The 15,954-nt window shown below is 43.2% G+C and overlaps 1 long non-coding RNA gene across 4 annotated transcripts in view; it reads left to right on the forward strand.

Annotated features, from left to right (window-relative positions):
* LOC134353071 (uncharacterized) overlaps positions 1-12,963 on the forward strand; it is an 86,926-nt gene extending 73,963 nt beyond the window's left edge. For 2 of the 4 annotated variants that reach the window (XR_010019535.1, XR_010019534.1), the window contains exon 4: positions 7,337-9,322. This is a non-coding gene — a long non-coding RNA (uncharacterized LOC134353071). Of the gene's footprint in view, positions 1-7,336; positions 9,323-11,876 lie in introns of those variants that run through there. The other 2 variants (XR_010019536.1, XR_010019537.1) reach the window with 2 other exon arrangements.
* The last annotated feature ends 2,991 nt before the right edge of the window (positions 12,964-15,954 follow it).

Here is a 15,954-nt window from a genome sequence, read left to right on the forward strand (position 1 = left end):
GTGTGAGAGCAGATAGTGAGGTGGAGGAGGTCATGCGAGAACTGCAAGTATAGTGCATGGAGTAAAGCCAGATATAACATATAAAGAGGCTTTGAGGAAAGAGAAACAGAATAAAGGGTGTAAAGATGGTAAGGTAGAAGGGCTAAAGTGCGTGTACTTCAATGCAAGAAGCATCAGGAACAAAGGTGATGAACTGAGAGTTTGGATACATACATGGAATTATGATGTAGTGGCCATTACAGAGACTTGGTTGGCACCAGGGCAGGAATGGATTCTCAATATTCCTGGATTTCAGTGCTTTAAAAGGGATAGACGGGGGGAAAGGGGAGAAAGGATGGCATTACTGGTCAGGGATACTATTACAGCTACAGAAAGGGTGGGTAAAGTAGCAGGATCCTCTTTTGAGTCAGTACAGGTCGAAGTCAGGAACAGGAAGGGAGCAGATACTCTATTGGGGGTATTCTATAAGCCACCTGGTAGCAGCAGAGATACCGAGGAGTAAATTGGGAGGAAGATTTTGGAAAGGTGCAAAAATAACAAGGTTGTTATCATGGGTTCCCTAATATTGATTGGCACCTGATTAGTACCAAGGGTTTAGACAGGGCAGAGTTTGTTAAGTGTGTCCAGGACAGATTCCTGTCACAGTATGTTGACAAGCTGACTGGGGGAATGCCATACTAGATCTAGTATTAGGTAACAAACTGGGTCAGGTCACAGATCTCTCAGTGGGTGAGCATCTGAGGGACAGTGACCACCGCTCCCTGGCCTTTAACATTATCATGGAAAAGGATAGAATCAGAGAGGACAGCAAAATTTTTAATTGGGGAAGGGCAAATTATGAGGCTAGAAGGCTAGAACTTGCAGATGTGAATTGGGATGATGTTTTTGCAGGGAAATGTACAATGGACATGAAGTCGATATTTAGGGATCTCTTGCAGGATGTTAGGGATAAATTTGTCCCGGTGAGGAAGATAAAGAATGGTAGGGTGAAGGAACCATGGGTGACAAGTGATGTGGAGAATCTAGTCAGGTGGAAGAAGGCAGCATACATGAGGTTTAGGAAGCAAGGATCAGATGGGTCTATTGAGGAATATAGGGTAACAAGAAAGGAGCTTAAGAAGGGGCTGAGGAGAGCAAGAAGGAGGCATGAGAAGGCCTTGGCGAGTAGGATAAAGTAGAGTAAACCCCAAGGCATTCTTCAATTATATGAAGAACAAAAGGATGACAGGAGTGATGGTAGGACCAATTAGAGATAAAGATGGGAAGATGTGCTTGGAGGCTGTGGAAGTAAGCGAGGTCCTCAATGAATACTTCTCTTCGGTATTCACCAATGAGAGGGAACTTGGTGACAGTGAGGACAATATGAGTGAGGTTGATGTTCTGGAGCATGTTGATATTAAGGGAGAGGAGTTGTTGGAGTTGTTAAAATACATTAGGACGGATAAGCCCCTGGGGCCTGGTGGAATATTCCCCAGGCTGCTCCACGAGGCAAGGGAAGAGATTGCTGAGCCTCTGGCTAGAATCTTTATGACCTCGTTGTCCACGGGAATGGTACCGGAGGATTGGAGGGAGGCGAATGTTGTCCCTTTGTTCAAAAAAGGTCGTAGGAATAGTCCGGGTAATTATAGACCAGTGAACCTTACATCTGTGGTGGGAAAGCTGTTGGAAAAGATTCTTAGAGATAGGATCTATGGGCATTCAGAGAATCGTGGTCTGATCAGGGACAGTCAGCATGGTTTTGTGAAGGGAAGATCATGTCTAACAAGCCTGATAGAGTTCTTTGAGGAGGTGACCAGGCATATAGATGAGGGTAGTGCAGTGGATGTAATCTACATGGATTTTAGTAAGACATTTAACAAGGTACCACACGGTAGGCTTATTCAAAAAGTCAGAAGGCATGGGATCCAGGGAAGTTTGGCCAGGTGGATTCAGAATTGGCTTGCCTGCAGAGAGCAGAGGGTCGTGGTGGAGGGAGTACATTGGGATTGGAGGGTTGTGACTAGTGGTGTCCCACAAGGATCGGTTCTGGGACCTCTACTTTTCATGATTTTTATTAACGACTTGGATGTGGGGGTAGAAGGGTGGGTTGGCAAGTTTGCAGATGACACAAAGGTTGGTGGTGTTGTGGATAGTGTAGAGGTTTGTCGAAGATTGCAGAGAGACATTGATAATATGCAGAAGTGGGCTGAGAAGTGGCAGATGGAGTTCAACCCAGAGAAGTGTGAGGTGGTACATGTTGGAAGGACAAACTCCAAGGCAGAGTACAAAGTAAACGGTAGGATACTTGGAAGTGTGGAGGAGCAGAAGGATCTGGGGGTACATGTCCACAGATCCCTGAAAGTTGCCTCACAGGTAGATAGGGTAGTTAAGAAAGCTTATGGGGTGTTAGCTTTCATAAGTGAAGGGATAGAGTTTAAGAGTCGCGGGGTAATGATGCAGCTCTATAAAACTCTGGTTAGGCCACACTTGGAGTACTATGTCCAGTTCTGGTCACCTCACTATAGGAAGGATGTGGAAGCATTGGAAAGGGTACAGAGGAGATTTACCCGGATGCTGCCTGGTTTAGAAAGTATGCATTATGATCAGAGATTAAAGGAGCTAAGGCTTTACTCTCTGGAGAGAAGGAGGATGAGAGGAGACATGATAGAGGTATGCAAGATATTAAGAGGAATAGATAGAGTGGACAGCCAGCGCCTCTTCCCCAGGGCACCACTGCTCAGTACAAGAGGACATGGCTTTAAGGTAAGGGGTGGGAAGTTCAAGGGGGATATTAGAGAAAGGTTTTTTACTCATAGAGTGGTTGGTGCATGGAATGCAGTGCCTGAGTCAGTGGTGGAGGCAGATACACTAGTGAAGTTTAAGAGACTACTAGACAGGTATATGGAGGAATTTAAGGTGGGGGGGTTATATGGGAGGCAGGATTTAAGCGTCGGCACAACATTGTGGGCCGAAGGGCCTGTACTCTGCTGTACTGTTCTATGTTCAATGTTCTGAGGAAAGGTTTTTTTTTGTTGTGAGTATGAGTCTGCAGGTCTTTTTTAGATTATGAGGACACACAGTCCTCTTTTATTGTCATTTAGTAATGCATTCATTAAGAAATGATACAATGTTCCTCCAGAATGATATCACAGAAACACAAGACAAACCAAGACTAAAAAAACTGACAAAAACCACATAATTATAACATATAGTTACAACAGTGCAAAGCAATACCATAATTTGATAAAGAACAGACCATGGGCACAGTAAAAAAGAGTCTCAAGGTCTCTCGAAAGTCCCATCATCTCACGCAGACGGTATACCATTGATAATGGTTAACATATACAAGCTTAATTCGAGTAAATATATAATTCAAGCCTCCCAATCTCTAAGTAATTGAACATGAAAAAAGAATTTTATAAAGAACCCCCTAAACTAAAAAACAACAAAACAAAACTGGGATCTCCTATTCCTTCGGATAAGAACATTATTTGTCATTAACTCCGCTCCTCTATAGATAAAAAAAAGATTATTAAAAAAAGAAAAAGGTTCTGAAAGGGACACCTTACATCACATGAAAATGTGAATAAACGGTCTCCAGGTTTCTTCAAATTTAACTGAAGAATCAACCATACCACACCTAATTTTTTTTTCAGGTTTAAACATAATATAGTTTGAGAAAACCATTGAAAAGTAGTAGGAGGATCAGGATCTTTCCTTTTAAGTAAGATGGATCTTTTAGCTATTGGTGTAACAAATGCATTCAAATGGCCAGCTGAGAAGGATAAATGACCAACATCTGTTACTGGTAATCCAAAAACTGCAGTAATAGGGTGAGGTTTTAAATTAATACACAAAACTGTTGAAATAATATCAAAAATATCTTTCTAATATTTATTTAAAAGAGGGCAAGACCAAAACATATGTGTCAGAGAGGCCACCTCAGAATTACATCTGTCACACACAGGATTTGTATGTTGGCAAAAACAAGCTAATTTATCCTTAGACATATGAGCCCTATGGACTATTTTAAATTATATCAGTGTATGTCTAGCACACATTGAGGAAGTATTAACTAGTTGAAGAATTTTCTTCCATTTCCCTATAGGTAAAGATACCTGAAGTTCTCTTTCCCATTCATTTTTTTATTTTATCAGATGTACCTGGATGTATTTTCATAATTAAATCATATAAAACTGCTATTAAGCACTTCTGGTAGGGATTTAAACCTAAAATTTTTCTGTAATATTAGTTGGGTGAAATATTGGAAAGTTAGGTAAAATACCATTCAAAAAACTTCTAATCTTCAGATATCTAAAAAAAAAGTGAACCAGGCAACTTATATTTATTAGTCAATTGTTCAAACGACATGAAACAATTACCAATGCATAAATCACGAAAGCATGCTATTCCCCTCGTTTTCCATGAGGAAAAAGCTTGATCAATTCTGGAAGGTTGAAAGAAAAAAATTAGATATAATAGGACTAGATAAAATAAATTTGTTCAATCCAAAAAATTTGAGAAATTGAAACCATATTCATATTGCATGTTTAATTATTGTATTAATTATTTGTTTATTCAGTTTGGTTAATGCAAAGGGGAGCGAAGCTCCTAAAATAGAAACTAATGAGAACCCCTTCACAGACTCACCCTCCAAGTTCACCCATCGTGGACAATGAGTTTCATCCCAATCTTGAGTCCAAAACACTAAATATCAGATATTAATTGCCCAATAACAAAATCTAAAATTCGGCAATGCTATACCACCATCCTTTTTTGATTTCTGTAGATATTTCTTACTCAATCTAGGATTTTAATTCTGCCATATATATGAAGAAATTTAGAATCAATAATATCAAAAAAGGATTTAGAGATAAAAACTGGTACCATTTGAAATAAATACAGAAATTTATTAGTAGTTATTTGTTAGTAAGGAACGTTGGATTGGAGTAAAAATTGTTGTTGCTCTTTTAGTTTAACTTTCACGTTAACTGGTGAATATTTAATAGTCTTTCCATTGCCACATCATCCAGAGTCATCTGGACAAGTTGAACTAATGAGTAGAATCATCAAACAATGATTGGCTAAGTACAATGAAGAAGGCTTCCCTTGGCCTACAGACCTTCCGCTGGTTTTATGTAGCCTCAGAGAAACCCAAACAAGAAAACTAAATTAAGTCCATTTAAGGTAGTAACAATTCGACCCATGTCACTTCTGGAAGCTCTTTAACTCAGAGACAGACAGTTCAATTAACTATTGTGTGAAACTGTAGAGCTTGTGAAGCTGTAGTGTATGACGCTGTCAAGTCTAATTCTCAGCAGCTTTCTGCTGCTTCGGATGATCTAACAGGAAGAGAGCAAACCTTGATTCCACATGATCATAAGGAACCATTGGGAGGCCAATGGGAAGGATCTTCTCAAGTGCTGCTAATCCCCGACTCAGTGGTAGAAGTGGAAGTTAAAAATAAGTGGATATGCACTAACCACTGCAAGTGAGCTAAGGTGATACCTAACAAAAACAACAATCATTGAGGTTAATGTGCTAGTAACATCCAACTCAGTGTTTACACTGATGGGCTACAGTGAGCAAATCAGTAATCAACTAGATGATGTCAAACAGAATCATTAACTACATTGGACATTGTTCACACTAATGTTATTTGCTGTTGTTGTCACAACCACGGACTCAGCTGTGCAGTAGATTGAGCAATTGCACTCATGGATAAGCACGTGTCTAATTATTATTTAGTTATTTCTGCACTTAACTCCCTTCTTTTTGTTGTGTGCTTGTCGAGACGTGAGCAAAGCACAGCAATCTTACGCTCAAGAGAAAATCTGCAGATGCTGGAAATCTGAGCAACCTACAGAAAATACTGAAGGAATTCAGCAGGCCGGGCAGCGTCTATGGAAAAAAAGTGCCGTCGAATTGTCCTGCCAAAGGGTCTCAGCCCGAAACGTTGACTGTACTCTTTTCCTTAGATGCTGCCTGGCCTGCCTAGTTCTTCCAGCATTTTGTGTGTTGCAACGTTACACTACCTGTTTGCATTCAGCCTTGCCTGAGAAAGTTGGGTGTCGAGTCGACTAATGCTGAAGACTAGCTGTATTCGTTTTATATTTAGATAATCCTTTCCGCCACAGAGCTGGCATCTAGTTTTCTATTTGAGAGTCTTAGTTAATGATCCTGTTTGGCCTAGCATTTATTGTTTTCCTTTCACTTAAAACCCTGTTCACATTAAACTCTGCAAACCTGCTTCAGTGTCTCATTCTCCACACTTGGACCTTATCCAAATATATTGACAGCAAGGCCCAACCTCACAAAAAATGGACCCGTCAGAGTCAGAGCAGCTGATCTTGGCTTTGAGATTCTTTGGTCAGGTAGGGGACAAGCTACAGGTAATGCACTGCCAGCAACTGTGGTGCAGGCAGATACAATAGGGTCTCTTAAGAGACTCTTAGATAGGTACATAGAGCTGGGAAAAATTGTGGGCTATGGGGTAGGGAAATTCTAGGCAGTTTCTAGAGTAGGTTACATGGTCAGCACAACATTGTAGGCCGAAGGACCTGTATTATGCTGTAGATTTCTATGTTCTATGTTCTCCGTCTATCTGGTTGACTGCCACCGATGCTTGGACTCTCCTGGTTATCCTGATATAACTCACAGACTGATTTGTCTCTTAAAGCACTCCAAGAGTGGGAACCAGTTTGCTTGTCTACTTGTCTGGGTCCAGCTCAAGCTCCATTCCATGAATCCCCTCTTCTCTCAGCTACGGATGTGGACCTGTCTGGGATTCTGGCTGAATATGCGTATTTTCTTGAGGTCTTCGTAAAAGGAAGGCCACCTCCCTGCCCCCACACCGGCCATACAACTGCGCCATAGATGTCCTACCTCGCACTACTCCATCCCGGGGCTGGCTGCTTTCCCTCTCTCATCCTGAAATGGGGCCATCGAGGAATACATCAAAGAGGGATTGTCCATGGGGTTTATCCATCCGTCTACCTTGCTAGCAGGAGCAGGCTTCTTTTTTGTGAGCGAGAAGGATGGCAAGCTCCATCCCTGCATCGATTATTGGCCCCTTAACAACATCACCGTGAAGAACCATTCCCCTCTTCCCCTGCTAGTGTCTGCATTCAAACATCTCCAAAATTGATCTGTGCAATGCTCACAGTCTGGTTCATATGAGAGAAGGGGATGAGTGGAAGACAGCTTTCAACACCTCTTGTTCCTTGTCTTGTCCTTTGGTCTGGCCAATGCCTCTGCTGTTTTCCAGGTCTTAGTTAACGATGTGCTCAAGGACATTTTGAACCAGTTTGTTTTTGTGTACTTAGACGAAATCCTTATCTATTCCTTCTCTCATCAGGAACGCGCCCAGCATGTCCGGAGGGTTCTCAGATTGCTCCTCGAAAATAACCTGTATGCCAAGCCCAAGAAATGTGAGTTCCACGAAGACCAGGGGTCATTTTTGGGCTATATACTTACCCCATCCAGTGTGCAAATGGACCCTAGTAAAGTTCAGGCCATTAAAGAGTGGCCCAAACCATCTACGGTCAAACAGGTACAGCACTTCATGAGGTTTGCAAACTTTTATCATTACTTCATCTGGAATTTTGTTTTATCACAGCTCCTATAAATGCACCCACTAGGAGAACTCCGTTGCAGAGACGATGCCAAACAAGCATTTTCAGAGTTAAAGTGATGTTTCACCACTCTCCAGTGCTGCAACATCCAAACCCATCGCAACCATTCAATAGTTGAGGTGGATGCATCTGATGTTGGCATTGGAGCTGCCCTCTCTCATTGCTTTACTGCAGTAGCCATCCGCACCCCTGTGCCTTTCTTTCCCATCACTTGACTCCAGCTGAGAGTAACTACAATGTTGGGAACCATTAACTTCTGGCTCTCAAGGAGGCCCTGGAGGAATGGTGACACTGGCTGGAAGGGGCAGAGCATCTTTTCTGGGTCTGGACAAATCATAAGAACCTCTCCTACATTCAAGATGCAAAGAGACTTATCTCCCATCAAGCCTGGTGAGCTCTCTTCTTCACTCAGTTTAATTTCATCCTTACCTATCCTCCCGGCAGCAAGAATACCAAGGACGACTCTCTCTCCCAGCAGCTCGGATCTGAGGACAATACCGATCCGATCCTTCCTCACTCATGTATTGTTGCTCCAGTGATCTGGGGAATAGATGTGGAAGTGAGGACCGCCCAGCGGTCAGACTCAGACCCAGGTGGGGGATCTGCCAACCAACTGCTTGTCCCTGCTGCAGTATGCCAAAAAGTTGGAATTGGAATTGAGATCACTCTTCCCGTCTGGCTGGACATCCGGGAATTCAATGGACTCAGGAGTTTATAAAGAGACAATTTTGGTGACCATTTATGTCCCAGGATATCCACAACTTCGTATCTGACTGACCCACCTGCACTCAGAACAATATGTCACAACAGCATCCTGCAGGTCTACGATGTCCGCTGCCTGTGCCACTGCCCCGGTCCCACTTCTCAGTGGATTTCATCACTGGGCTGCCCCTGTCTAATGGAAACACCTCCATTTTGAATGTTGTGGGTTGATTTTCCAAGACTGCCCACTTCATTGCCCCCCACTAAGCTCCCGTCAGCTCGTGGGACTGCCACACTCATGTTTCAGCATGTGTTCAGGCTCCACAGTTTCCTTCAAGACAGTCTCTGATCGTGGACCACAGTTCACTTCCTGCTTTTGGAAGGGTTTCTGCTCTCTTGTAGAAGGTCTGGTTTCCACCCCCAGTCCAATGGCCATACTGAGAGAGTGAACCAGGAGTTGGAGACAACCCTGAACTGTCTTGCATCTTCCAACCCCACATCCTGGACCTCCCAATTGGTTTGGACAGAGATTGCCCACAATATCCTCCAGTCATCCTCCACGGGCATGTTCCCTTTTGAAAGCCAGAAGGGATTCCAACCCCAACTCTTCTCCGACCAGGAGATTGATGTAGGGGTTCCTGCTGCTGAACAGCTGATCCAGCACTACAAGCTCACCTGGAGACGAGCCAAGGCTTCACTGCTGTGCACCCAGAAACAACGTGCCCACCAGTCTGATTGGTACAGGTAAGGCCACTCAAGCCAGGAGAATAGGTTTGGTTGGCAAGGGATCTTCCCCTGAAAGTAGAGAGCTACAATTCGTATCTGCACTACGTGGTACCACTTGTAGTGAAAAAGGCTGTCAACAAGGTCTCGTATAGATTGCATCAACCAACATGAACGAAGATCCACAAAACAAAATGCTGGAGGAACTCAGCAGGCCAGGCAGCATCTATGGAAAAGAGTCGTCACTGTTTCGGGTCGAGACCCTGCAGCAGGACCGGAGAGAAAAAAAGATGAGCAGTAGATTTAAAAGGTGGGGGAAAAGGAGGGAGAAACACAGGGTGATATGTGAAACAGGGTTGGGGAGGGGTGAAGTAAAGCTCTGGGACATGGATTGGTGAAAGGTACAGGGCTGAAGAAGGGGGAATCTAATAGAAGAGGACAGATGGCCCCAAACAGTCCTTCCAGGGGAGGCACACTTCACCTGTAAGTCTGTTGGAGTCATATACTGTGTCCGGTGCTCCCAGTGTGGCCTCCTGTATATTGATGAGCCCCAACATAGATTGGGAGACCGCTTTTCCAAGCACCTACATGCCATCTGCCAGAGGAAGTGGGATCTCCCTGTGGCCACCCATTTTAATTCCACTTCCCGTTCCCATTCCAATATGTCAATCCATGGCCTCCGCTGCTGTCATGATGAGGCCACACTCATGTTGGAGGAACAACACCTTGTATTCTGTCTAGGTAGCCTCCAACTTGATGGCATGAACATCGACTTATCGAACTTCCAGTAATGCCCCCATCCTTCACCATTTCCCATTCTCCATCCCCTTTTCCCTCACTCACCTTATCTCCTTGTCTGTCCATCACCTCTCTCTGGTGCTCCTCCCCACTTTTCTTTCTTCCATGGTCTCCTGTCCTCCCCTATTAGATTCCCCCCTTCTCCAGCCGTGGAGAAGGACATCTTGGACAACTCACTGATCCGGGACTTCCAGTGGGCACAAGTCAGTGCCACCTCGGGAGCTGCGCCTAGGGATGGGGACCCTGTCGTAACCTCGGATTCGGCAGAGCAGCAGATTCGGCAATTGTGTTCGTCAATATGCACGTCTCATCTAATTATTATTTCATTAAGGTGGTATTTAACCCTCTTCTTCTCATTGTAACTCTTGTTGAGACTTCAGCACAGCACAGCAACGTTATGCTGCCTGCTTGCATTCAGCCTTGCCTGAGAAAGTGGACTATCGAATCAGCTGATGCTTGAGACCAGTGGCTCCTGTTTTCTTCACCGTCTCTCACAGCTACCTGGCCAATACTTCTACCCACACTGTTACTTGTTAAAATGCCATTCCCTTCTCTCAATTCCTTTGTTTCCGCCGTATCTGCTCTCAGGATGCGGCTATTCATTCCAGAACTACGAAAATGTCCTCCTTCTTCAAAGAAAGGGGCTTTCCCTTCCTTTACCATCAACACTGCCCTCAACTGCACCTCTTCCATTTCGCACATGCCTGCTCTTACCCCATCCTCCCGCCATGCAACCAGGCTTAGAGTTCCTCTTGTCCTCCAGCAGGATCCCACCATCAAGCACATCTTTCCCTCCCTCCGACTTTCTGCTTTCCACAGGGATCGCTCCCTACACGACTCCCTTGTCCATTCATCCCTCTCCAATGATCTCACTCTGTGTGTCTTTTGGGGTCATTTACTGCATCCGGTGTGGCCTCCTGTATATCAGTGAGACACAACACAGATTGGGAGACTGCTTCACCAAGCATCTACCACCAGAAAAAGCAGGATCTCCCAATTTCCACCCATTTTAATTCTACTTCCCATTCCCATTCCAACATGTCAGTCCATGGCCTCGACTGTTGCGATGAGGCCACACTCAGGTTGGAGGAGAAACACCTTATAGTTCGTCTGGGTAGCCTCCAACCTGATGGTATGAATCGATTTTTCAAACTTTTGGAATGCCCCCCACTTCATCATTCCCCATTCTCATTTTGCTCTCTCACTTTATCTCCCTATCACCTTCCTCTGGTGCTCCTCCCCTTTTTCTTTCTTCCATGGCCTTCTGTCCTCCCCTATCAGATTCCCCCCTTCTCCAACCCTGTACCTCTTTCACCAACCAACTTCCCAGCTCTTTACCCTTCCCCACATCCCTATTTCATGTATCACTTTCTGTTTCTTCCTCCCCTCTCCCCACTTTCTTACTCTGACTTCTCATCTTTTTTTTCCAGTAATGATGAAGGGTATCGGCCCAAAATGTCGACTGGACTCTTTTCCATAGATGCTGCCTGGCCTGCTGAGTTCCTCCAGCATTTTGTGTGTGCTGCTTGGGTTTCCAGCATCTTCAGATTTTCTCTTGTTTGTCAGTGAAGATCCACCCAGTGTTCCATGTTTCCCAGCTCAAGCCAGTTACTACCTCTCCCCTGTTTCCAGTCGCCCCACCTTCCCCTCCTCCCTGCTTGGTAAATGGTCCCCTGGTCTATATGATGCAATGTCTCCTGGCATCTCACCAGGTATGTGGTAAGGTCCATTACCTTGTGAATTGGAAAGGGTATGGTCCTGAAGAATCAAAAGGGGAAATGTTGGATTGTGGTATATAGTTGTTACATTGGACAACAAATTTTTTCAAAAGTGTAGCTTCCTCAGTATTTTTTTTATGATAGACTGCTTGAAGATGAACACAAATATAATTTCAGACTACTTGATTCACGTAGGAATTTGGAGAAACAACAAAATAACTTTTATTGAATATAATGTGTTCAATTGCATAATGGTGCTGATGCTTTGCAATAGTTCAAAATAGTTAAAAATATTTTGTTAATGATTTTCATTTGTATTCAGTGTCTCAGGCTTCTCGCTTAAGAGTCCAACAATAATTCGCCAGCATTGATGGATTCCAGTTGCCCTGGTATCTTTTCTCCATGGCCGCAATGTTTTGGTGAAACCTTTCACCATGTTCGTCACTAACAACACCAAGATTTGCAGGGAAGAAGTCTAAATGGGAATTCAGAAAATGAGTCTTTAGTGACATGTTGTATTTCATGGTTTTATATGCTTGAAGCATGCGTTCAACCAGCTGCATGTAGTTTGGTGCTCTGTAGATGCCAAGAAAAATTTCGACAACTTCCTTGAATGCCTTCCATGTGATTTTCTCCAGTCTCACTAGAAATTCTTCAAATTGCCTGTTATTGATGACCTGTTTAATTTGTGGACCAACAAAAATGCTTTCCTTAATCTTGGCATCAGTTATTCTGGGAAGCATCTGTCTCAAATATCAAAATCCTTCATAGAAATTTTTGTGCCTGGTGATAGCAAATTCCATCCTGACAGACCTGAACCCAATAATTATTATTAAAACCTGTCCTGCCATACAGCAGCCATGCTGCCTAAGCATGTCCAAGCATGCCTGGACAAGATAGGAAACTTTCCAGCTTACATTGTAGGCAACATTTTAATTGACTTGAATTATGAATTGAAATTAAGCATAAGTGATTTCAAAAAATGGTGCATGATAAGGAAATTTCATGGAGATTTTCATGATCAGTAGCCCAAAATTCATAAGATACACCTAAAGGTATTCAGGAAGCAAAATCTTTGTTGTCCAGTGTTATTATTCTTGTAGGTTATATTTCCTATGCTTGCTTGTATTTTCATATTATTGCCCATATACAGTACATGTAAATGTTCAGTGAATTTTCCAGCAGCTGCAGTACAGTTGCTTCTGTATTTTTCTAGAAATAAAGCTTTCAGAAGCTGATGTCATGCCACTGGAATCTGGCTACTTTATAGGTTAATGTTCATCATTGGAACTTGCTGCTATTTCTAGTCTGATGTGAGATAACCACGACTATTTTGTCTCTAGACTTTTATTTATTTCCTCAAAACTTCTTGTTGTCTTCTTTGCTCTTGTAATCTTAAATAAAAGCAGTTGTAAGCAACACGTTTTATGCCCCATTCATGACTTCTGAAAAACCAAATGCATCAGAATCCAAAAGAAAGCTTAACACGATGCTAGAATTTATCACACCTGAATGCAGAGAAAACCTAACAATTTTCTGGTGGATTTATGCTAAGTAATGAGAAAATTCAACAATTTCATGCCCTTTAAATGAAAATTAAGAGCAAGTCATTCAAGCCATATTTTCCACAAAGTGAGATCATAGCTGCTTCAATTCCTTGTCCTGATTTAGATACTTCTATTTCTCAGAGTCCAAATATTACAGCTTTGAAAATGTGTTGATTGACCCTCGAGTCTTCCGATGCAGAAAATACTAACAACTTACATGTTTGATATGAAATGTTTTCCTTCTCTCAACCTTAAATGGCTAAACCCGTAAAGTGAAACTAAAGCCGTAAGTTCTACATTCGGCACCTAAAGACAACTCTCCACATCTATCCTGTCAATCCATGTCAATGCAAAATAAAAATAGAAAATGCTGGAAAAAATCAGCAGGTCAGGAGTATGTATCTGTGGAGAAACTGAGTGAAATGCTTCTGATCAAGAACCGTTCATCAGGACCTCACATGTCATAGGGTCATAGTCATGGAGCACAGTAGCACAGAAACAGGCTCTTCAGCCCATATTGGCCATGCTACCCAGGTCTTTTGCCTAGACCTATCTATCTTCACCCAGACATAGTCTTCTATACATGTACCCTGTCAAACAAATCCTAACCTATCCAAAGTTTTTTGTATCTCATATCCTCAAGTCCTGGCAAAATCTTTCCTGCACATAGGTGATCAGAATTATAATAATCCAAATTTGGCTTCACCAATTGTCTTATATAACATAACATTAAAACTTCTGGAAGGGAAGTTTGCTGATGCTGTTGGGAAGGGTTTAAACTAGATTTGTGTGGGTGGGAACCAAAGTGAAGAGGCAGACGATGGAGCAGTTGGTGCACAAGTAGAGACAGCTTGTAGGGAGTTTGTGAGGAAGGATGGACAGATGGTTTGAGATGTGTCTATTTTAATGCAAGGAGTATCATTAGCAAGGCGGATGGACTTAGAGCCTGGATCGATACGTTGAACTACGATGTTGTGGCCATTACAGAGACTTGGATGACTCAGGGGCAGGAATGGCTGCTGAGTGCGCCAGGCTTTAGATGTTTCATAAAGGACAGGGAGGGAGGCAAAGGAGGTGGGGGAGTGGTACTGCTAATCAGGGATAGAATCACGGCTGCAGAAAAGGAGGAAGTCATGGAGGGATTGTCTACTGAGTCGGTGTGGGTGGAAGTCAGAAACAGGAAGGGGGCAATAACTCTACTGGGTGTTTTAATAGACCCCCCAATAGTAACAGAGACATCGAGGACCAGATAGAGAGGCAGATTCTGGAACAGGGCAATAAAAATAGGGTTGATGTGATGGGTGATTTTAACTTTCCTAATATTGACTGGCATCTCTTTAGAGCAAGGGGTTTAGATGGGGTTGAGTTTGTTAGGTGTGTTCAGGAAGGTTTCCTGACACAATACGTAGATAAGACAACTGGAGGAGAGGCTGTACTGATCTGGTATTGGGAAATGAACCTGGTCAGGTGTCAGATCTCTCGGGGGGAGTGCATTTTATCAGATGTTCTCAGGGAAGTGCACAGCAGAAATATGGTAAATGTTCAGGGAACATTTGCATGGTGTTCTTCGTAAGTATCTCTCATTGAGGCAGGGAAGGGATGAAAGGTAAAAGAACCACGGTGTACAAAGGAAGTAGAAAATCTAGTTAAGAAGGAAAGAAAAGCTTACAAAAGTTTCAAGAAACTAGGTCCTGTTAGAGCTCTAGAAAATTACAAGGGTGCCAGGAAGGAGCTCAAGAATGAAACTAGAAGAGCTAGATGGGGCCATGAGAAGGCCTTGGTGAGCAGGATTAAGGAAAATCCCAAGGCATTCTACAAGTATGTGAAGAGCAAGAGGATGAGCCGTGTGAGAATAGGACCAATCAGGAATGACAGTGGACACATGTGCATGGAGCCGGAAGAGGTAGCAGAAGTACTTAATGAATACTTTGCTTCAGTATTCACCAGTAAAAAGGACCTTAGTAATTCTGGAGATGACTTAAAGCAAACTGAAACGTTTGAGTGTATAAACATTAAGAAAGAGGAAGTGCTGGAGCTTTTGAAAGGTAATGTTAGATAAGTCGCTGGGACCAGACGAGATATACCCCAGGCTACGGTGGGAAGCAAAGGAATATATTGCTGAGCTTCTGGTGATGATCTTTGCACCATCAATAGGGACAGGAGAAGTACCAGGGAATTGGAAGTTTGCAAATGTGGTTCCCTTGTTCAAATAAAGGAGTCGAGGTAACCCGGGAAATTATATACCAGTGAGTCTGACTTCAGTGATGGGCAAGTTGTTGGAGAAGAATCCGAGAGGCAGGATTTATGAACATTTGGAGAGACATAATCTGATTAGATATAGTCAGCATGGCTTTGTCAAGGGCAGGTCATGCCTTACAAAGCTGATTGAATTCTTTGAGAATGTAACAAAACATATTGATGAAGGCAGAGCAGTGGATAGAGTGTATATGGATTTCAGTAAAACACTTGATAAGGTTCCTCATGCGAGGCTCATTCGGAAAGTAATGAGGCATGGGATCCAAGGTGAGCTTTCTTTGTGGATCCAGAATTAGCTTGACCACAGAAGGGAAGGGGTAGTTGTGGATGGCTTAGATCCTGCATGGAGGATGGTGACCAGTGGTGTTCCACAGGGATCTGTTCTGGGACCGCTCCTGTTTGTGATTTTTATAAATGACCCAGATGAGGAAGTAGAGGGTGGATTAGTAAGTTTGCTGATGATACACAAGTTGTAGATGTTATGGATAGTCTGGAGGGTTGTCAGAGGGTACAGTGGGACATTGCTGGGATGCAGAACTGGGCAGAGAAATGGCACACAGAGTTTAACACAGATAAGCATGAGGTGGTTCATTTCAG

This window comes from Mobula hypostoma, chromosome 10 (assembly GCF_963921235.1).
Source record: "Mobula hypostoma chromosome 10, sMobHyp1.1, whole genome shotgun sequence".
Taxonomy (NCBI): domain Eukaryota; kingdom Metazoa; phylum Chordata; class Chondrichthyes; order Myliobatiformes; family Myliobatidae; genus Mobula; species Mobula hypostoma.